The sequence below is a fragment of the Physeter macrocephalus genome, chromosome 16, assembly GCF_002837175.3.
Source record: "Physeter macrocephalus isolate SW-GA chromosome 16, ASM283717v5, whole genome shotgun sequence".
In the NCBI taxonomy this organism is placed as follows: Eukaryota; Metazoa; Chordata; class Mammalia; order Artiodactyla; family Physeteridae; genus Physeter; species Physeter macrocephalus.
The window spans coordinates 14,589,327-14,610,476 of NC_041229.1; the positions used below are offsets into that span (position 1 = coordinate 14,589,327).

The window sequence follows — 21,150 nt, forward strand, 5'->3', positions numbered from 1 at the left end:
TGCTTCTGCAGTCTGCACCCTAGGATGAAACAGCACCCAAAGCTTGCTGTTTCTACTAGGAACTGCTAGGAGGGACAAGGGTCTCCTCAGGTGACTCCTGGTCTTGCCCCTTTAATTTTCCCTGCAGGCCCTCTGTTTCCTGTCCGTAGCTGTGTGACCTGGGTGCTGACTTATTGCAGGTCTGTTTTTGCCACAGTACAAGGGAACTGGGGCAAGTGTTATCCAGATGGAGTTTTAGCTGAACAGTTGCAAGATACTTAGCACAAGTCCCTTAAGCTCCCAACAGTTACACTATCCTTCCGAACCCTACGTCTTGGCATGGATCTTATTCTGGGCATGGGGGCGTGAGAGTGGGGAGGGTTTTAGAAATGGTTTCTGTGCTTTCGCGCCCTATGCCCACCGTGGCCGGGCACCCCTGCCCCAGCTCTCTCTCTTTGCTCCTTGGCCTCTAGAGAAGCAGGGTTCCCTTCAGTTGGGATCCAAGCCGATTTCTCAGCTTCATACGAGCACTGCTCTCCTGACAGCTCCTGATCCTTGACTGTAGGGTCCCCCACACTATGGAGCCAGCAACTCCCCAATTCTTGCTTGCAGTAGTTTTCTTAATGCCCTTCAGGGGCTTCCCATTGTCGGGAGAATAAAAGCTGGACTCACCCAGGAACCATCAGGTCTGCCTGGTCTGGCATCTGCTTCCTTCTCCAGCCTGCCTCCTCTGCTCCAGAGCCACTGCGGCTCCTTTCAGGCCATGCTCCTCCTGCCTCAGGGCCTTTGCGCATGTGGCTTCTGTTCCCGCTTCAGAATCATTTCCCAACCCTGCCTGTCACTCCAATTCCTGGCTCCTTCACCTCATCTCCTTAACACCTCCTGACCCTTCAGCTCGCTTCTCAAACGTTACATCCTCAGGGCTCTGAACCCTGTTTTAATGACACACTTATCCGTGGGATTATTTGATCAATCTCTGTCTCGCCAATTAGCTCTAAGGGACCGTGACTTTCCTTTCACTGTGGAGCCTGGAGCTTGGCCCAGGGCTCACTGCCCAGTAGCTCCTCATGCTAATAAATGTGTTGAAAGAATGAGGCAGCTGGTGACCTTTTTTACTGACGCCCACGTGTTTCATAGGGGCTAGATGTGTTTATTCCTCCCCTAGAAGGGAGCCAGGACTCCCGCTAGAACAAGCTTGTGTGTGACTTCACAGCTGTGTCACCGCAAACTCCCTCAGCTGTGCCTCTGGATGGACCGGGAAGAAGCACATGTGAGGGGCAAGAAGCCAAGGTCCTTCCGCACGTGAATGTAGCTCCTGCTGCCCCCTCTGCGGCCTTTCACTGCTAAGGGGCATCTGAGTGATTTGGCTAAACACCTTGGAATTCTCTGGCAAGACAAGGGCTGGTACTAACAGCTGACTCGGCTTTGGAGTTCTGACCCCTGGCCTGTCTTTCTCAAACAGACTTGCAGACCTGGGTTTGAAGTGTCCTCACCGGGAGGAACTCCAAGAGGCAACACAGTGAGATGCTGGCAGGCAGCCCTCAAGGGCGTCTGCGAGGGACTAATCTACTTGCCCGAGGACACGGGCCTAGTGAGTGATTTTCAAAGGCACCCAAGGAACTTCGGGACTGGGCCAGAGATACGTCCACTCTGTCCAAGGTTCTGTGCTCATGGAGTCCAACCTGTCCTCTCGAGGGTTCCCCGCTCTTTCTCGGTAGCCTTTTATGGCTTCCACATCTGTGCGAAGCCTTCTGGAATCCATGTATATTTCCTGCTTTGGGGTTTTGAGACTGGACCATTTATTAAAATAATTCAATCTAGGGTTCGAGCTGGAAGGGGCCTCTGGATTATCTAGCCCATGTCCTTCATTTCACAAATGAGAAAACTGAGGGCCAGGGCTTGGGGTGTTGAGGTAGGGCTGGGTCTCTTCCTGGCAGTACCCAGCATACTAGGGTTCGGGGTCTGTAAGGAAGTCCCTGCGGCTCCTCTCGGGCTTGGACAGTTACACCCTCTCTCAGGAACCGGCCCCCTCTCCCCCACCCCCAGTCCTGTCGATCCCCCTCCTGGCTCAGGCTGGGCAGCCTCAGGGCCGGCAGCATGGCTTCCTGGCTGCCAACCGAGTGGCCAGCCCTTGCTGTGTCCCTGGTTTCTGCCAGTGCCTGGCCTCGGGCCCTTGCTACAGGCCCTGCCCCTCACAGCGACTGCGGGCTTACGGGGCCCTGGCTCTGAGCGCTGGGCTCAGCTCTCGGCGGGGGTCAGGGTTCTCACCGCCCTTTCACATGGAAGGAAGCTGAGGCTCAAGAGTTCCCTTCAGTGCTGCGCTCAAGGTCACATCACAGGCGCAGCTGCGGAGCTAGGATTTAAATCTTCTCATTCAGTTTGTCGTCTCGAATTTGGACCTGAGGAGTGGACTGGGGAGGGGGCGGTACTGTGACCCGGCAGGAGCGGGACGAGGGGCCCTGATGAGGGGGATCTGGGCAGCAGATCTGTGGTTCCAGCGAGCCCCCGCCCTCAGCAGCGCCCCCGGCTCTTGCCGAAAATGACAACTCCGGCCGGAACCGGCTCGCGCGCCCGCCACACAGCCGTTCATGCTTCCGGTGCGCATCCCGCCGAATTGTCAAGACTTCCAATTAACGTGGGTTGCTGTGTCTGGTGCTGGGTTATTTTCTCGTATTTTTCGGTCCCCCCTCTCCCCCTCCCCGAGTTTACTATTTCGGAGAGGCACTAGCTCTGTTATCGTGTTTGTCTCGCTCCCTTCCCACCCTCAGCAGAGGAAAACCAAAAAGCCACAGCTGGCGGCGAATGCGCGCCGGCGCTGGCCCGCGCCCTCGGCGGCGGCCTCCTGTTGCTTCTCGGAGCGGCCTGCCCTTTGAAAAAGAATCTCTCCCGCACCCGGGAGCAGCGGCGGCGCGCGGCGAGCAGGAGAGGGTCCGCGCGCGGACGCCAACCGGAGGTCGGCGGACGCCGACATCGCCGTCGCCGGAGCCCAGCCCCGGCTGAGCTCCCGCCCACCACTCCCCACCCCTGCAGGACGCGTCTCTCCAGCGAGCCCCAACCCTTCCCAGCAGAGGAGGCGGGAAAAAAGCGATAGCCTCGCCCACAGCCCTGCCCCCAGCCCCGCCGCTCCCAGGCTCCTCCGGACTCCGCGCATCCTCCTGGGATTGTCTAGGAGGGGACCGCGCCGTGCAGGTAAGTGGCTGCGGTGGTGGCAAAGTTGGGTTCTTCTTCCGGGGAGGGAGAGAGGCTGGGCTGGGGACAGATCGCGGGGCGCCGGGATGCTGCCAGGGTTGGTTTGTTTCGGTGGGTGCGAGCGGTCCTCGCCCGGCAGCTGCCGCCTGGGCCGCGGAAAACGGGCAGGGGATGGAAACCCGGAGGTGGTCGTCGGAAGAGAAGAGGGGCTGCCGAGGGGAGGCAGGCCGTGGCGGTGGGAGTGAAGGTGTTCTGGAAAGGGGCTTGCCGCTACCTGGAGCTTGGGGCTACGGTTTTGGGAGAAGGGGAAAGGGCTGCCCTCCGCTGTGTCCAGGGGGTTTTCCTTTGTTACTTGGAAGCTTGGACTCTTTAAGTGGAGTGTGCGGAGGTGAAGACAGGGAGGGGGGCCGGCCGTGTGTGTGCACACATGAGCCATACAAAATGGAACTTGCTGGCTCGGTGCTTGGGGGACAGGGAGAGCTGGGGCTGGGCAGTGGACGCTGGAAATGGGGGCAGGTAAGGAAGGCTGATTCCAGGGCATGGGGTTCATGAGAGTGTCTGCATCGATTTTCCTCTCCTCTTGTCTAACCAGTCCTAGATTCTTCCAGGGGGCCCTGGCCCCCTCCCCGCCACTCCCTCCTTTCCTCGTGCCCAGCCCTCTTTCCCCAGCAGAGCTGGCCCTGGCACAGCCTTCCCCATTGTGTCTCTTGGGCTTCCGTGGAGACTTGGAAGGGCCGCCTGGGGCTACTGGCGCTCGCTTCTGGGCTCTTACAAGTGGTGGCTGGTAAAGGAAGCACCCGACGGTGGGAGCGGGGAGAGCAGCCACACTGGAGCAATGGGCCTGGCTAGGCCCCTGCTGCCCACCTCCAGACACGGCGGGCTGTGGCTGCCGGGGCTTCTCGCCACGAATGTGGCCTCTGTCTCCACTTGCTTTGTCTCCTTGGCGTTGTGCTCTCTGGCTGGGCCCAGATTTCCAGGTTTGGAGATGGATCAGTGGGCAGCCCATGTCCTCTGTTGAAGGATCCCTCTGTGAGGGCCCAGTACCCTCATATTGTGTATGTGTGGACATGTATATCTGTTTCCGCAACTTAGCCTTTTTCACGTGACCTGCCCGGTAGTTGCCATGGAAACCCCTCTTCAATTCTCAGCCTCCCTCCTTTTCCTGCCCATTCTTTACCTCCATATCTCCTCCCTTCCCCCCAACATGGTTGCCTAGATACTGGTTATCCCTGACTTCTCAGAGTAGGAGACCCTGGAGAGCTAGCCAGCTCCCAGCTCAAACTGATGTGGCCTCTACCCCATCCAGGCCCCCCAACACACAGTACACGTCACAAACACACCCCAAACATATGCACACTTGCCATACCACCTATACACTCACACACAAACCGCACATCCTACTTGCCACACACACTGCATCAACACACTACACACACATGTATCATACCACATGTACACCACATAACACGCCAAATACACCATACACGTACCACACCACAACACACCACCCCCAATGCCACATGTACACCCTGTCATCGCACTGTGTGTGCTTTCACACATACCAGCAATAACATCCCATTGCTTCCCCGACACACACGCAGTACTTCTTCGCAGTAGGTCTCTGGCTGGAAGAGAGAGGGCAGTTTCCTAGCTCTATGCCAAGGAGCGTGTAGGGGAAGGCTCAAAAAGGCCAGAAGGAAACACCTCCCCAAGAACCCTGCAGAAGAAGGTGGAGAGAAATGCACTTCCAGATTCCCTCAGAGGGCAGCCCCTCTCCTAGGTGCTAGATGCAAGAGGCTGGGCATGGACCAGAATTTAAATCTCTCCATGGCAGCTTTCTACCTGCCTTGACCCCGAGAAAGCCTGAGGCTCCTGGCACCTCCTAGGAGTCTGGACTCTGCTGCTGAGTCTTCCTGCCTAGCAGAGGATCAGGCAGCTCTGGGACCCTGGCAGAAGGCTCTGAGCCTCCCCAGAGGAGGGAGGAAAGGTTGCGACTGTGTTCGGAGAGCGAGCGAGAGAGGGGAGGGCAGGGAGAGGAGACAAAGCCTGGATGGGGGCTGGGAGGAGAGGGGAGCCAGAAATTGAGGAGCCAGGTGAGTTTAGAAAGTGTAGGTAGGGTGATGGCGGGGAGGAGGTCCACGCTATCCTCCCTCCCCCAGGTACACTTTCCTGCTTTCTCCTTGGCTCCGCCAGCCACATCTGTGCATCTAGGAGAGGAAGTGGGTTTGCAGAGGGCTCCTGGATTGCCAGGGCTTTTCTAAGACCTGTCGCTTCTCTAGGGGTCTCGTGGTAGACACCGGAGGCAAGGGTCTCCTTCCTGGCCGCCTTGTGATCTCTGGACTGACTTAGGCCCCATTTAATTCAATTATTCAAGGAATTGTGTTAAGTACTTAGAATGTGTTCATTGCTAGGGCCATGAGGGTGAGAAGGAAGACACAGTCCCTGACCTCAGAGTCCTAGATTTCTCAGAGCCGGAAAGGGAACATCCAATCAGGACATCATGTAGATGGGGAAGCTGAGGCTCGGGGTCACACACCCAGCTGTGGCTGAGCCCTCTGACTCTTCAGCCAGGATTTGTGACCCCCCCATACTTCCTGTCCCACATCACTTGCCTTCTTTTCTTTATTGCCAGCAATCCTCTGGGGACCAGGATCCCTTCCAAAGTGTGGGTGCCCTAGTGGGGGGGGGGGGGAGCCTGCTCCACCCTATTTTCTGGGACAATGTGGCCAGGAGAGCGGGGAGGAGGAGCAGTTCCCTAGACCCTGGAAACTCCCCACAGCCATAGGGAAACCAGCCCGCCAGATCCCCCATAAGTCAGAGCCCAGCACTGTTGGACCTAGCTGGCTGCCATCTGGATGGCAGACTGTGCCAGGCAGCCCCCAGGACTCACTGTCTGACAAATCACCCACCAGCTTCTGCCTGAACAGCCCGGAGGAAGCAAAGCAGTCGTGACAGGCACAGCCCCTGGAGGCAGAGAGCCTGTAGCAGAAAGGCTATGAACCTGGAGACACAGACCCAGGGCGTAGTCCTGGCTGTGCTCCAAGGGGAAGTGCATTCATCCCACAGATATCCTTTTGGATGCAAACTGGGTTTCTGGCAAAAGTCAGAAATGGTTTAGACTCATCTCAAGCAGCTGAAAGCCTGCACGATTTTAGACCTCTGTTTCCACATCCGTCAGCAGAGGGGCTCGATTTCATGATTTCTAAGGCATCTCTGCCTCCTAATTTTTATAGATTGTACAGTCTTGAAAGAGATCCCTTTTCTCTCCAGGTGCCAAACTGTACTCATGATTTCATAACACAGGGTTGTAGCTGAGCTGAGCAGGAAAGGGGCTGGTCTCTGGTCACTCCGGAGAAGGCCTCCCCTTTCACCCCGTGGGCCAGGAGATGCTCAGGAAGCTGAGACTGGGCTCTTTTCTCTCAGGCTGCAGTAGCCGGTCACCCTGGACACCATGTCCACCTGGTCTCTTCTGCCAGGATGAAAGCTGGGGCTGGGTGGAGTCTTGGGAGATGTGGTCTCTGGAGAGGATGAGGTCCAAGGCCGTCATTTGGTGGGTCTATGAATCCTCTGGACGGAGAGCCTTGGACCAGCTGGAGAGCATGACGGGAGGTGCCGATCAGGGTTTTCTGTCTCTAATGAGAAGCAGGGTGTCTCTGGCCAAGACAAAAGCTTGGAACCAATTTGGCAGCATCTTCTCTGCTCTGGAATGGGAAGGAGGAGGGGCCCTCTGACCTGGGAAAGTATGAAGTCAGCTTGGAGCTCACACAGAAACTCACTTGTTACAAAGATGCGTGGGGGAGCGGGAGGCTTGGGGGCGGGGCTGGGGCCCTGGGAACCAGGCTGGGACCATGGGAAGGTGGTTGCTGAGCTCAGAAGATCTGATTTGAAGCCAGGGATGAGGGAGGATCTAGTTGGAACGACAGTGCCCCCCATGCAGCTGGAGGGCAAAGCCAGGCCTGGGAAGGGACAAGGGGCAAGGTCTTAAATTCATACAAGCGATCCCTTGAACAAATGTTAACTGAGTCCCTCCCCTATGCCAGGCCCTGTGGGCTTCCCAGGATCTGCAGAGCTGTGAGAAAGTCAGATGATGGTTTCATTCACCGGAGCCCTCCTGCTCCGGTAGATCCATCCATTAGCCCTGTCCCTCCCTCTCTCCCCAGCTGACCTCACCCACACCTCCCACCGGGAAGGCCCTGCAACATCCCTCTTCAACGAGCAGGGCCCCACACTTGCTCGCGTGTGGCTCACACTGGCACACACTCTCCCCTTCTCACACATACATAATCTCCATACCTAACACACAGGCATGAGCTCACAGGTTCCCGAGCACCCTCTCACCTCACCCCGGTGCAGTCTCTCACCCAGACCATTGTGACTGCCTCTTCCCTTCCACTTTCTCAGCCCCCATCCTTTTACCACTGATCTTGTGGGCCCATATGTCCGACCTCTCCACTGCCCTTTTTTTTTTTAAATTTTTAAAAAAATTTATTTGTTTTATTTTTGGCTGCATCGGATCTTCGTTGCGGTGTGTGGGCTTCTCACCGCGGTGGCTTCTCTTGTTGCGGAGCACGGACTGTAGGCACACAGGCTCAGTAGTTGTGGCTCGCGGGCTCCAGAGCACAGGCTCGGTAGTTGTGGTGCGTGGGCTTAGTTGTTCCGTGGCACGTGGGATCCTCCCGGACCAGGGATCGAACCCGTGTCCCCTGCACTGGCAGGTGGACTCCCAACCACTGTGCCACCAGGGAAGCCCTCCATTGCCTATTAATGAGGACAGGTGCCTGGCACTGGCCCTCGAGGCTCTCAGGAACTCGGCTGCAGCTACCTCTCCAGGCACCTTCTCCAGATGGTCATCCTGAGCCTTGTACTTCCTACCCTCTGCCTCCACTCAGGCCCTAACAGGAATGAGCTGTCTCACTCCAGCCTGCTGAGTAGGGGGTAGCGGCCTTTGGAGACGCACAGACTTGGGGTCTAATTCGGGTGCTGACGCTTCCTAGTTTTCTTAACTCTTCTAAGCCTCAGTTTCCTTATCTGTCAAATGGGCATGAGGATTGAGCAGGGGTAAGCTATGTCAAGTGCTTCTTGGTGCCTAGCATATGGTAAACACTCAGTAGATACTAGCTGCTATAATAATAACAATAGTAATAATAATGACACATGGTTATTATTAGAATGACATTACTGTTGTTATAGCATCCTTTGAGGCTCCTCTCCAGTGCTCATTCTTTCAAATAGCTTTTCCTAATTCCCAGTAAACAGACAGGCTTTCCTCTTCCTGGTACCCCTGAAATGCTCTGTTGATTCTTCCCTTAGAGTACACGCCTACTGAGCCTTCATTTAGCTACTTATGTCCACGCCTGCTCCCCATACCTGCTCCTACCTCTTCAAAGGCAAGGTCTGGTTTTTGCCCCAGACAGGGCCTGGCACAGTGTCAGACATGGAGAAAGCCCAGAGAGCGTCTGTGAACTGAACATATGTGGGAAAAAGTCCTCACCCACCAGGGCATGGTGAAAGCCCACTTGTCCCTCTAAGCTCTCTCCCACCTGTCACTCCTACCCAGGTACCCACCACACATACCTGAGGGGTACATTCCTTTATGCCCATGGGTCATTTCAGTCTGCCTGTTCCTTTGGTAGAGTCTGAAGACTAAGAGTCAGACCCTGTCGGAGGTCTGGATGTGTTTAAGGGCTGAAGGCAATGGAAGGAAGCTGATTCATCACAGCGTTTTGGTGATTGGGACTTGGAGACCTGGAGAGCTGGCTGGAGGAGGTGGGGGGAGGGGAGCATTGAGAAAGTTTTAAAATTCCTTTAAAATTCCACACAGATCCTCAGGTTGTTCTGGGCTTCGATTGGATTATGACTAAAGGCATAATGATGCTGAAGCATCCATTCATTCAGTCATGGGCATTTACTGAGCAGCTACTATGCAAAGTGTTGGAGATTCAGAGATGCCTAGAATGTGCCTCTGCTTCCAAGGAGCTCACAGTCTGATGGGAGAGACACACATGGTCGTGATGGTGGTACCTGGAGACAGGCATGGGCCTTGGCTCTGTGGGAATTGGGGCAATGAGGCGTGTGGCAGGAGGGAGGGGACAGTGCATTTCTCGAAGCAGAGACACAAACAAGGTCGGTTAAACCTCCACGCATGTGACGGGACCAGGTCGGGCAGGTTTCCAAGTATGCAGGCCCATGGGTCAGGGTGCATCCCTGTATGATTTCTACCCTCAAGCAAGACAATGTGAGCATAGACAAAGTGCCCTGTAGGTTCAAACGCGCCGCCCAGAGCTGTGCTTTCAAAGGAGGTGGGCTGTTGAGCAGAGGCTGGAAGGGGCAGGAACTGCGGTCTGGCTGTGGGCAGGGTTACTCGGGCCTGGCCCCTGGGCCTCTGGCCGCTGCTCCGAGTTTCTGTTTCTGCTGCTAGGGCTGTTCGTCTGGCCTCTCTTGAATGGGCCCTTGTCAGTAGGCTGCCCACCATCCAGACTCCCTGGAACTGGACTGAGATCCCTCAGGGGGCAGGGGCATGGGCCCCTGGGCTGGCTGGTGGCAGGCCTAGTCCCGCTCCCTTACTCACTCTGGACAACTGTATCACCGGCCTGTGCCGGGGCTGGCCGCACAACGCTGCCCTGCGTGCCTGCCTCTGAGGGCTGTTGGGAGAAGCCCACAGGGTGATGTCTGGGATGCAGCTGCAAAGACTGTCCTAGTCTGCAGTGATGGGGGAGGGGGGAAGCAAGGCCCTAGGACCCTGCTGGTGGGCCAGCTTCAGGTCTCTCCAGGGAATCTTTTTAGAAACCAGGCCTGTGTTTGTGATTTGTGAATTCGGTGTGTCCGCTTCTAAGGAAAAGGTCTTATTTCTTTTTGTGGTCGGGTCTTTTCTTGCTTTGCCTCAGAAGTAATCCCACATTAAAGATAAAGGTGCCTCCGAGTTAAAATAGTAAGTTCTCTGTACGTGATAAAGGAGCTTTGTCCCTCCCATGGCCCCTGTGCAGCCGGGCTGGATTGGGTCTGGGCTCACGGAATGGGAAGAGCTTTGAGTCATGGGGACCGGCGGGCCCAGCCTCCAGCCTCCCAGCTGTGGGGTGCCCTCCTCCCTCCCTGAAGGAAGGACGGTGGGGCAGACCCAGGGATGGGGCTACGCAAGGAGGCCCTGCCAGGCCTGAGGGCCCTGTGATGAGAGGGGCCTGGTAGGAAGGGGCCACCCTGGTGGGTGTCAGCAGCGCTGATCAGGGCCAGAGGCTTGGCCCTGATTGTAAGGAGGTCCAGCTGCCCTGTGGGCAGTGCAGGGAATTCGGTAAAGTGACAGCAGCCACTGTGAGCCCCTCGGCCTATTAGAACGTCACCACCCTCTGCTCTCTCCCGAGTCCCAGGCTTTGACTTCTCTCTGCTCTTCAGCCCCTTTCTGGAATTTTATAGTTAGGCTATTAAAGAGAATCATTTATGTTTAATGCTTATTTGATGAGCGTTTAACATGCAAATCAAGGGAACACGTTGCATGTTCCTCTGAAGGCCACAGATCCATCAGCAACCTCTGGTTGGACCCAAAGCACTTGTTTTAAAAGGCAGCTTTCAAAGCCTCTGCTGGATTTTGGCTCTGGTCCGAACCACAGAAGCCCAGCCCCTATTACAGAAACATCAGACACCCCCAGCAGGGCACAGGGCTCCACACCGCTTGCCAGGAAGGTGAGCAGATGTCGGAGTGACAGGAGGGGGCTGGGGAGCTGTTTTGTTTTCAAATGAATTAAAAATTTATTAAATTATTTTTAATAGACTTTTTAAAGAAAAATTTTAGATTTACAGAGAAACAGAACAGCTAGTACAGAGAGTTCCAATATAACCCTCCTGCACAGTTTCCCCGATTACTGTCTTACATGAGTGTGGTACATTTGTTACAATTGATGAAATAATATTGATATATTATTATTAACTAAAGACCATGTTTTATTCAGATTTCTTTAGTTTTTCCCTAATGTCCTTTTTCTATTCCAGGACCCCATCCAGATAACCACATTCCATTTAGTTGTTATGTCTCCTTAGGGTCCTCTTGGCTGTGATAGTTTCTCAGACTTGCCTTGTTTTTGATGATCTTGAGAGTTTTTGAAGAGGACTGGTCAGGTATATCGCAGGATACCCCTCAATGGGGGATTTATCTGATGTTTTTCTCTTGATAAGACTGGGCTTATGGGTTTGGTGGAGGAAGGTCACAAAGGTAAAGTGCAATTTTTATCACATCAGATCAAGGATACATACCATCAGCATGATTCATCACTGTTGATGTTGACAGCGCTGGGTTTCCAGTCCCTTCTAGTGCCCCCACTTCAGCAGAGTTCCAGGGCCTGGTGATTAGAGCTGTGCTTTCCACTCCTCGAGACAAACATCAATCTGTCAACCAGCACTCGCTGGCTGTCTGCACCGCCCCAGGTCTTACAAGTTGCGGAGTAGCACAGAGAGTTTCCAGGCAGGAGAACCTTATTAAAGAGAGCATTAATCCAGAATGTGCTGTGTGGCAAATCAGTGCTAATGACAGGTCACAGGTGCTCTTAGTCTGGAGAAAGAAGTCAGCCCATGGGCTGGAGTGGCAGTTGGGCAAAGATAGCATTTCTCAACCTTGGCTACACGTTAGAATGACTGGAGAGATTCCAGAAATGACTGATGCCTTGGTCACCCCCCCAGAGTTTAGAATTTGATGAGACATAGTTGATCCCCATTATTATTATTATGAAAAAGCTCTCCATGTGATCCTGAGGTGCAGCCAGAGCTGAGAACTGGAATAAACAGGGGAGGGAAGGGCATTCTACGTGGAGGGAACAGAATATACAACGGCCCGGAGATCGAAACACGTGTGGCAGGGGATGGGAGTAGACCATCTTAGCTGAAAGTAATGGGAGAAAATACTGAAAGGGTGGAAAAGGGATAGACTTAGAGGTATTTATATGCCAGAAGAAAAAGTTCTGATTTTTAAAAAAATAAATAGAATACGGAAGCACCATGATACACTTGAGTTTGGGAGAGAAGTGATCAGCATACCAGCAGCCCAGGGGAGCAATGATGAGGGTCTGAACTAGAGCCAGGGATGGAAGAGAAGATGATGGAGATAGCGCAGGAGTCAGCGTGGCTGGGGCTTTGCCACAGACACCACGTGGAGCTCGGCAGGCGGGGAGGAAACCCTGTGAACTCAGTTAAGACTGTAAGCTCCATGAGGCAGGGACTGTGTTGCTGCAGCTCCCGCAGTGATGACTAAGGTCCTGGGCAGCAGTAGGCCATCAAGAGATGTTTGTTAATTTGGTTACTGGAAGGATAATGATGCCACTCTTTCCAAAATGACACCTAGCTCCAAAATTATCCTCCTCTTCTCCACCAATTTCTCCACCTGAATGCAGGCGTATCTCAGCTCTTTGGAAAGCAATCTGATTAAATAACTCAGGCCGAGGTATAAATAACTGTTAAGAATGTAAGTATTTACCTTTTAAACGAAGCATTTGGTTGAGTTAAGAACTCTCCCCTTGGGAGAATGTTGTGGGTGTGGATATAGTTTTGAGTAGGGGTGGTCTTTTTTTCAATTCTACACCCTAATCGAATTCTGAACCATACCAGAAAAGAAGGGGATCTGCAGCTTGGCAGCCTGCTCTGAAAGGCTGTCAGTTGCTGGGCTGGTAGTTCTGTTGGCATCCCCTGTGAGCTCTGCTCCAATGGACAGGATGCCCTCCAACTGGTCTGGGATGCTGCCTAGCTCCCCGCATAGATACACTGATGTTCTTCTAGGCAGAGAGCACCAGGGTGCCCAGCAGCTGCTGTGGGGAGACTGGGGAGGGAGAGAAGAGAGCCCGTGCTGGCGCTGAAGCTCAGCTGGGAGTGACGGGAAGGCCTGTGAATAGCTGGGGGCCGGCGATGGCTGAAGGATATGCCAGGCCTCCTCCCGCCTCCTGATGGGCTCCAGGGTCTCAGCCTTCACATCAGTCGTAGCAGACAGAACAGAGTTGAGCAGGAAACTGTGAAAGGGAAAAAATGACATAATACATGCCACAGTTAAATAAAGCTATTTAATTTTATTTGGGTTATTCTCTCACCCTGGTTTCTCTCCCCTGGCCTGGGTAAGAACACGCCTGTCCAATGAGCCCTGCTTGGTCTTGAGTCAAGGTCAGCATTTTTTTCTTTTTCTTTTTTTTTTTTGGCGGTACGCGGGCCTCCCTCTGCTGTGGCCTCTCCCGCTGCGGAGCACGGGCTCCGGACGCGCAGGTCCAGTGGCCATGGCTCACGGGCCCGGCCGCTCCGCGGCACGTGGGATCTTCCCGGACCGGGGCACGAACCCGTGTCCCCTGCATCGGCAGGCGGACTCTCAACCACTGTGCCGCCAGGGAAGCCCAAGGTCAGCATTTTGATTTCCCTTAGTCCCCATGCATTGCCACATTTGCCAGGGAGGCAGCAAGGAAGAGTGGAAAGAGCCTAGCATGTGGCATCCACAGAATTAGGAGCCGATGCCAGCTGTGCCGTTGTTAGCTGCGGTGCCTTGAACGAGGTAACATAACTCGGAGCCTCACCTTCTCTAATCTGTAAAGTGGCAATGATATCCAACATCGCCTGCGGTTGTGATGTTCCTTTGAGCTAATGCTTGTGAAGTTGCCTGGCGAGTCGGGTGTCTTACAGATGTTTGCACCACCATCACCCTCATCATCCCCTTCAGCCACTGTGGGCAGGTAGCAGGAGCAGGGTTGGGTGGAGCATACATAACACCATCTGTCCCCCTTTGTCTTAACGACAGCCACAGGTACACTCGAGGGTCTGGGGCTGTAGGACAAGAGTCTCTGTGCTGGTATATCTTGCCTCAACCTCCCTTAAATCCAAGAGGCTGGAGGACCAGGGTGCACAGTATCCCAGTCTAACAGAAGTCTGCTCGGCCCTGCCCAGCAGGCCGCTTGGACAACAGAGACCCTGTGTCTTCCACTGGGCAGCTGTCCTACAGCCAGGGAGGGGGGTGAGATGTCTTCTCCCAGGAGCCGCAAATGTCCGTTGACTCTCCTCCCCGCGCCCTGCCCAGGGGCATTTTCCTTTCTCTGCTCTTTGGAGCACCGGTGTGACTGGGGCAGGCAGGGTATGGTGGAGGCACACGAGCAGCCAAGGATGGAGGCCCATCTGGGTCTCATGGGGAGGGCGACAGCGCGGAGCCTTGCTTGATGTTTCTCCAAAGCAGATTTCTTTTCTCAGCAGTCTCCACCTCTCCTTGCTTTGTCACCGTGTCCATCTCTTGCTCAGTTTCTGCTGGGAGCTCCTCCCCTTGGCCAGCCTCCGTTCTGTCCTGCAGACTCTTCCTTTCTCTTCCCTTTGCCTGCCTGTCTCGCACTTCTCTTTGGGCCCCTCCCCGTTCAGCTGCTCTTCCTCTGGGGTTTCTTTCCTCTTCTGTCTCAGGTCCTCTCTGTCTTGCTTCTGTGTCTCTTGGTAGGGGCTCGCCCATGTGGCCCCGTCCCTGCTGTCCCAGGCAGATCTGAGCTCCCCACGCCACTTGTTGGTGGCCCTGGGTGATGCAGCCTGTTTTTCTGGAGGCCGGAGAGGGCAGTGGCTCTGGGGAGCCTGTTGCATCTGTAGAGCCCTGCTCTGCCTACTTCCTCTGCGGGCTGACGCCTGTCCCCTGCCTGTGTGGGGAAGTGAAAGGGGGCAACTGGGGCCTTTCCCCAGCTGTGTTCTCTGTATCTCTTCCCCATTTCCCAAGAGAAGCTAGATAATAAAGGTGGAAGCTGAGGAAAGAGTTGGGGGGATGATGATAGTATCAACAGTTGATACTTAAAAAGCAGTTGCTATTTACCAGGCAGAGTGCTCGTCTGTGACATGGTATCTCTTCGTTGCAAATGACCCAAACAGCACTGCATCTGCTTGGGGGCAAGGCAGGGATTACCGGTTCATAGAGCCAGCCTGTGGGATAGGCAGAGCAGCACTGGGCTGGGAACAGATGAGCTGGAGCACACCCAGCCAGTACCCTGTCCCCATCTCTTCTCCCTGCTTCCCTCCCATGGGCTCTTCACCTGTGAGCTGCTGCCTGACTTCCCCCGCCAGATCCCCCCACCCCCAGATTTCACAGCTTGGCTGATTTGACCCTTCTTCCCTTGCTTCCAGACGATGTGACAGCCCCTGGGGGAATACCGAAGTCTCAAACCCAGTCCTTTTAGCAACAAGGGAGGGGCTGTGATTGGCAGCCCCCAGTAGACCTATAGCGTTGGAGTTGGGGAGGAGCTGTCTCCCCTCCAGAGGGGCAGGTGTGGGCAAATAACTGCCCAGGCACAGAGGCTAGGTCATCTAATCCTCACAGCTCCTGAGATGCCTGTTATTATTCCTGTTTTACAGTTTCAGAAGCAAAGGCTCTGAGAGGTAGAGTGACTTGTTCAAGGCCCCGACGCCACAGGGTGGCAGAGAGGCAGGATGTGGAGTGGTTCAAAGCGAGGGCTCGGTTTGCAGGGCAGAAATAGAGGCACAGATGTAGAGAACAAACGTATGGCCACCAAGGGGGGGAAAGTGGCGGGGTGGTGGTGGTGGTGGTGGTGGTGGTGGTGGTGGTGCTGGTGGTGTGATGAATTGGGAGATTGGGATTGACATATATACGCTAATATGTATAAAATAGATAACTAATAAGAACCTGCTGTATAAAAAAATAAATAAAATAAAATTCAAAAATTCAAAAAAAAAGCGAGGACTGGGGAGCAAAGACTTTAGACAACTTGCTTAACCTTTCTGGCCTCAGTTTCTCCATCTGTATAATGGGAATGATCATAATCAGTGCCATTTCCTAGAACTACTGTAAGGATTGAATGAGTTAGTACACGTAAACCACTTAGAACAGTACGTGGCATGCCATGAATGCCTAATAAATATTAGGTATTGTTATCACAGCTTCACAGTTTACAAAGAACCTTCACATATATTATCTCACTTGACCTTTATAATAGCCTTGGAAAGTGGGCAGGGGAGTTGGCTGATCCACCACTGCCCCCGACGCCATGCTCTCACCTCTGACCTAATCAACTGCATAAACCCCATAATCTGTTACAAAAAAAATCACCCTCTCCAGTGAACAGCTGTCTATCCAACAAGGGAATAGAAATTCTCTCTTGGGGGTGAGCTGGCAGGCACTGTCCATGCTGCTGTCTCTTTCTCTCGTGAGTATGTATGAAGCCAACAATGTTAGAGGGCTTGGTTGGTAAATGTTCACCCAGAGGCAGGAGCCCCCTCTTTGCAGAGTTCATTTGATTCTCTCAGGGGGCTGAGCCTTGCAGCCTAAGCCCACTGGACTGTGACAGGAGTAAGGAACAGGGTGGAAGTTGCTTGGGAGGTGAGCCCTCTGGGAGCAGCAGTTCCAGTTGGCCCATCATGGCCCTTTGCCCCTGAGTGGGTGTGAGCCCTCCCCTGGGATGTGGGGCTGGGCGGGCTGGAATCCAGGACTCACAGCAGGAAGATTACCCTTCCTACCCCCAGCAGGGAAGCAGACTGAGCTGCGCAGAAGTCTGGGATCCAGCTCTCGTTCACCAGGGGACTGCTCTTTCTCTACCTCAATGTGTTTCCCTTTAAAATGGATTTGATGGTAACACATATTTCATAGGCTACTTTTAAAGATTAAATGAGAATGAATATTTAAAGTAGTAAAAATAGCACCTGACTTGTATGCTGTTTATCGTGATTATTATTATCATTTCTTATATCCAATCCAGGCCCCAAGCTAGGCTTCAAATATGGGCTTCCCATCCCAGAGTTTTCATTTCCTCTCATTTCCTTCTATAGTGTCCATAGAATGATTCCAGTGCCGCCGGCAGAGCTCTGTCCCCACCCCCAAACTCCCAGCAGCACCTTGCTTATTCCCACTGCCAAGCTCATTGCTGGTCGACTCACCTAAAAGACTCACCCGTCTTGGCTGCACCTTCCCTTTCACACTGCGGTCCAGGCTGCTGCCCCCGGAAGTATGCAGTGTGAGTGGGGCTGGGCTTGTGTAGCCGCAGGAGCTCCAGCCCTGAACATCCCTGAGGTTCATGTCCTCCAGCCATTGGCTCCAGGGTCCTGCTTCATGCAGATGGACCTGGGGTCTCAGGCACACTGGCCTGGGGGGCAGCATTGCACGGGGGCTTTTACAGGCCAGTAGGCTGCAGCTGTTTCTTGCAGCTATTATGAGGAAAGGGAATTTTGAGCCTTCCAGAAGGAACCAAGATGGAGAAGAAACACCTTGCATTTTACAAAAACAGATGATGAAACTTGGTCATGGCTTTGGGTCACTGTTTGCTTCGAGGTCAGAGAGTGTAGGGCACACAGTGGGGGTTTGAGGCCATGGTGCAGTCCCTACCTCTGTTCTAGGCCACTGGTCACATGGGTCATGAGGTGAGGGGCAAATACTTGCCATCCTGAGAGCAGCCTGGTGCAGAGAAGGTGGAGAGGAGTGCTGGGCTCAGCCAGGAAGGACCCCGAAAAGCCCTCTGGAGCGCTTCCAGACAGAGCAGTCAAGTAGGTGATGACTGTCCTTTTGTTCTTTGCTTTCTTTTTCTCCTGTACATAAAACCCCAAGAGAACTTTGAGCCAAAGCATCTAAGTTGGGAAGCAAAAGGAGATGAGCCATTTAGAGAGGAAAAGGGCAGCTGCGTGTGAGTGGAGGCAGTGGTTTGCTTGGGTGCCCAGGATGCCTGGCTGCCCCAGCAGGGACGGGGAACAGGGGGCTGAAGGGGTGCCAGAGAAGATCAAGGGGAACATTCCAGCCCGTCCAGCCTGGAGGCATCACGACACTGATGTTCTCATAAGAGCACAGCGCATCCCAAAGCCAGCCCAGGGCGTGGGCCTCATCTGTTTGTGCTGACCTCTCCCCCAAGCCTCATTCCCGAGCACGTGTGATAAAGACAGAGAGTGCCATTCACGGTGGGCATGCGCGGCCCTTTCATAGAATCCGAGGCTAAAGAGGCCTGAAAGGGCTACCGGAGCCAGGCCCCTGTCTCCAAAAAGATCTGAACACAAATAGATCAGACTCCCTGCCCTCTATTTTCCTTCCAAACAGTAAGACTTACTAATGTCTTAGGAATATAAAGAATCTACCTCTTTGCCCATAAATCAGACCAGTTTGTCTGATAATTTTTGTTCCTGGGCCTTTTCTGTTTTCAGTCCTTAGCCTGGTCTTAGACCATTCAGGTCCATGCTACAGTGATACCTACCGGCACCAAACTCACCCACAAAGCACAGCCAGGATAATCAGAAAGGACAATTCTGACCATCTCTTTGCCCCCTGTTGAGAGAGTGAGGCTTTGGGCTCCAAGCCTTCTGAAGGCCCTTTCTGGACGTGGTTTCATTACTCGCCTTCCCTGAAGCCAGCACTGCCTCCCGACATCTGACCAACCAAAGGTGGTCTTTTTCTTTGGTTGTTTTTTTGGCCGTGCCACACGGCATGCAGGATCTTAGTTCCCCGACCAGGAATCGAATCCGTGCCCCCTGCAGTGGAAGCGTGGAGCCCTAACCACTGGACCATCAGGGAAGTCTCCAAAGATGGTGTTCTCGTGGAGATCCCAGGAGCCTGGCAGTGCTTCTCTTCTCCCCGCCTCACTGCCCTCGTCACCCGCATTCCTAGAGGTGCCTTGTCTTCTTTCCTGGCTCCGGCTGGGCTGCCCGAGGACTCTCAGGCTTTGCTCAGCCTCCCCTGCTGCCCCCATTGTGCTCCCCTCCTCCAGCCCTGGCCTGCCCACTGCCCAGTCCCAGCAGACCAGAGCAGCAGGCAGGGGCTGGAGGCATGGGCTCTGGGCCCGGCTATGCCCCGACTAGCTGGATGAACTGGCTGCATCACTCCTCTTGGGGCCCCAGTCTCCTCAAATAAAAAGTAAGAGCTTTCATCTCAATCATTCTAACTCACTGGCATTCTGTGATTCTAACTCCATCTGGTAAACCTCAGATCTTGGTTATATCCTATTTATATACAGTGGAATTTTCTTTTAACCAGCTTCTTTGTCGCAAAGGTTTGGATACGTCATAGGCTAAATCATACAATAACGTGTCTAGGGTAACCTGTTAGCCTAAACATTGGGGCTCAGGCATCCTGTGACCCCATAAAAGGCTCCCTTCTGGCATGTCCTGTCTGGAGAGGGGGCCACATCTTTCTTTGGGGATCCTGCCAGTACCCAGGCCTTGATGATACCCCTGGGCATGTTTTTGATGGGCTGAACCCAAAGGAAGGCAAGCAGATGGGATGGAAGGGATCGGAGGTGAGGCCTTGGGGGCTGAGTGAGACAGAGATGAGGATGAGATAATGATGTTCCACTGTAATTTGGAGCCTATGCATCTTAAAGGGAGGTCATTTCTGAGTTATTTTCACAATAGAACTGGATATTCTGATCTACCTCACTGCTGCATGTAATCAAAAATAACATAGCATGATGCTATATCATCAACTAGTGGCTTCTCTTTCTGAGCAGCTTTTACCCAGCAATTATGTGAAATTATGTGACTCAGTATGGAAAGATAATCACCGGAGAAACTCTTCTGATTGCTTTCTCCTGCACATGCCGAAAAGCAAGTGTGCAGACAGCAGAAAAATCAGGGAGGAAAATTAACATGGATGTGCTATTGCCACCCAAAGTGTCAGCTGTTTACCAATGTAGAGATAAATGAGAGCACGGAAAGGAGCAGAAAAATGAATGGAAAATCAATTCTTTCTCAGAAGATGCTACCGAGGAAGCAAAATGCAGCTGGTTCCATTTTCTAGATGGGGAGGATGATCTAAATGATCTAGAGTTCAAGACTCCCCACCTAACACTGATGATTTCGCCGGAGTCCCATCCCAGGGAGCCAGGTCCTCAGGCACCCCCAGGTAGGGGTCCATGACCTCACATGCACAGGAAGCTAAGGTAATATTCCCGAACGCCCTCTCCCACCTCCACCCAATTCTGCCTTGCTTTTCCGTCCTCCAAAGATCCCTCCCTCCTTCTTTCCATCTACTTCTTAAACTCTGTGGCCTGGAAATGAGATGTACCACTTCTACCCCCTCTTAATCTCCCCCTCCCCCTAGCCAGCCCCAGGCAGCCCAGCTTCCTTTCTGGGATAAAGGAATGTGTGGGAACTGGGAGGGCGTAGGACACGGAGGGGCAGTTGTGTGGGAGGGAGGGAAGGCAGAGAGAGAGTCCCTTGGTGCATCAGTGAGAGAAAGGCGTTTTGTGTCCCGTCAGAGGCTCTGTATGTGTACTTGGCCGCTCGACTCGGGGGCAGTGCCAGGGGTACCAGCGGTATTTAAAAAAATGGGTGTGGGGGGCCAAGAGGCACCCTGAGGAAGCTTGTGCTGAGGTGTGGCTGGTATAGTCCAGGCCTGGGCAGCAGCTTGATGGAGCGAAGTTGGTCCCTTTTCAAATCTGTAACAGTATTTCTTTCAGCTCACTGTAACTTGATCAGGAATGTTTTCTTTAGAATACAAAGACAGGTCTTTACTCTTTAGCCTGGCATTCAAGATCCTCTAGAGGCTGTTTCCCAACTGTCTTATCAGAATTCTCACCACCCACACCCTCATGCTTTACACAACCCGATTATTCACTGTTTTGGAAGGTATCTTACTCTAGAAATGGCAAATACTTTGCAGATGGCTGTCACGGCCCCCTCCTGTGCTATGTAGACATTACTAATGGATGAAGGCCCTCTCTCCTGCCCCACTTCATTCAGAATCCTTCTGAGGAAGCCACTAAAGGCAGCCACTATTTTTTTTTTAAATTTATTTTTGGCTGCATTGGGTCTTCGTTGCTGAGCGTGGGCTTTCTGTAGTTGCAGGGAGCAGGGGCTACTCTTCGTTGCGGTGCGCGGGCTTCTCACTGCGGTGGTTTCTCTTGTTGGGGAGCACGGGCTCTAGGCGCAAGGGCTTCAGTAGTTGTGGCACATGGGCTCAGTAGTTGTGGCTCACGGGCTCTAGAGCACAAGCTCAGTAGTTGTGGCACACGGGCTTAGTTGCCCCGCAGCATGTGGGATCTTCCTGGACCAGGGCTCGAACCCGTGTCCCCTGCATTGGCA

The 21,150-nt window shown here is 53.6% G+C and overlaps 1 protein-coding gene across 4 annotated transcripts in view; it reads left to right on the plus strand.

Annotated features, from left to right (window-relative positions):
* Positions 1–3,061: 3,061 nt before the first annotated feature.
* The window catches only part of FXYD6 (FXYD domain containing ion transport regulator 6), a 33,661-nt gene continuing 15,572 nt past the window's right edge, over positions 3,062–21,150 (plus strand). For 2 of the 4 annotated variants that reach the window (XM_024131212.2, XM_007101813.3), the window contains exon 1: positions 3,062–3,168. The gene's annotated coding sequence lies outside the window, so the exon portion shown is untranslated. The remainder of the gene's footprint in view (positions 3,169–21,150) is intronic. The other 2 variants (XM_007101812.4, XM_007101811.3) reach the window with 2 other exon arrangements.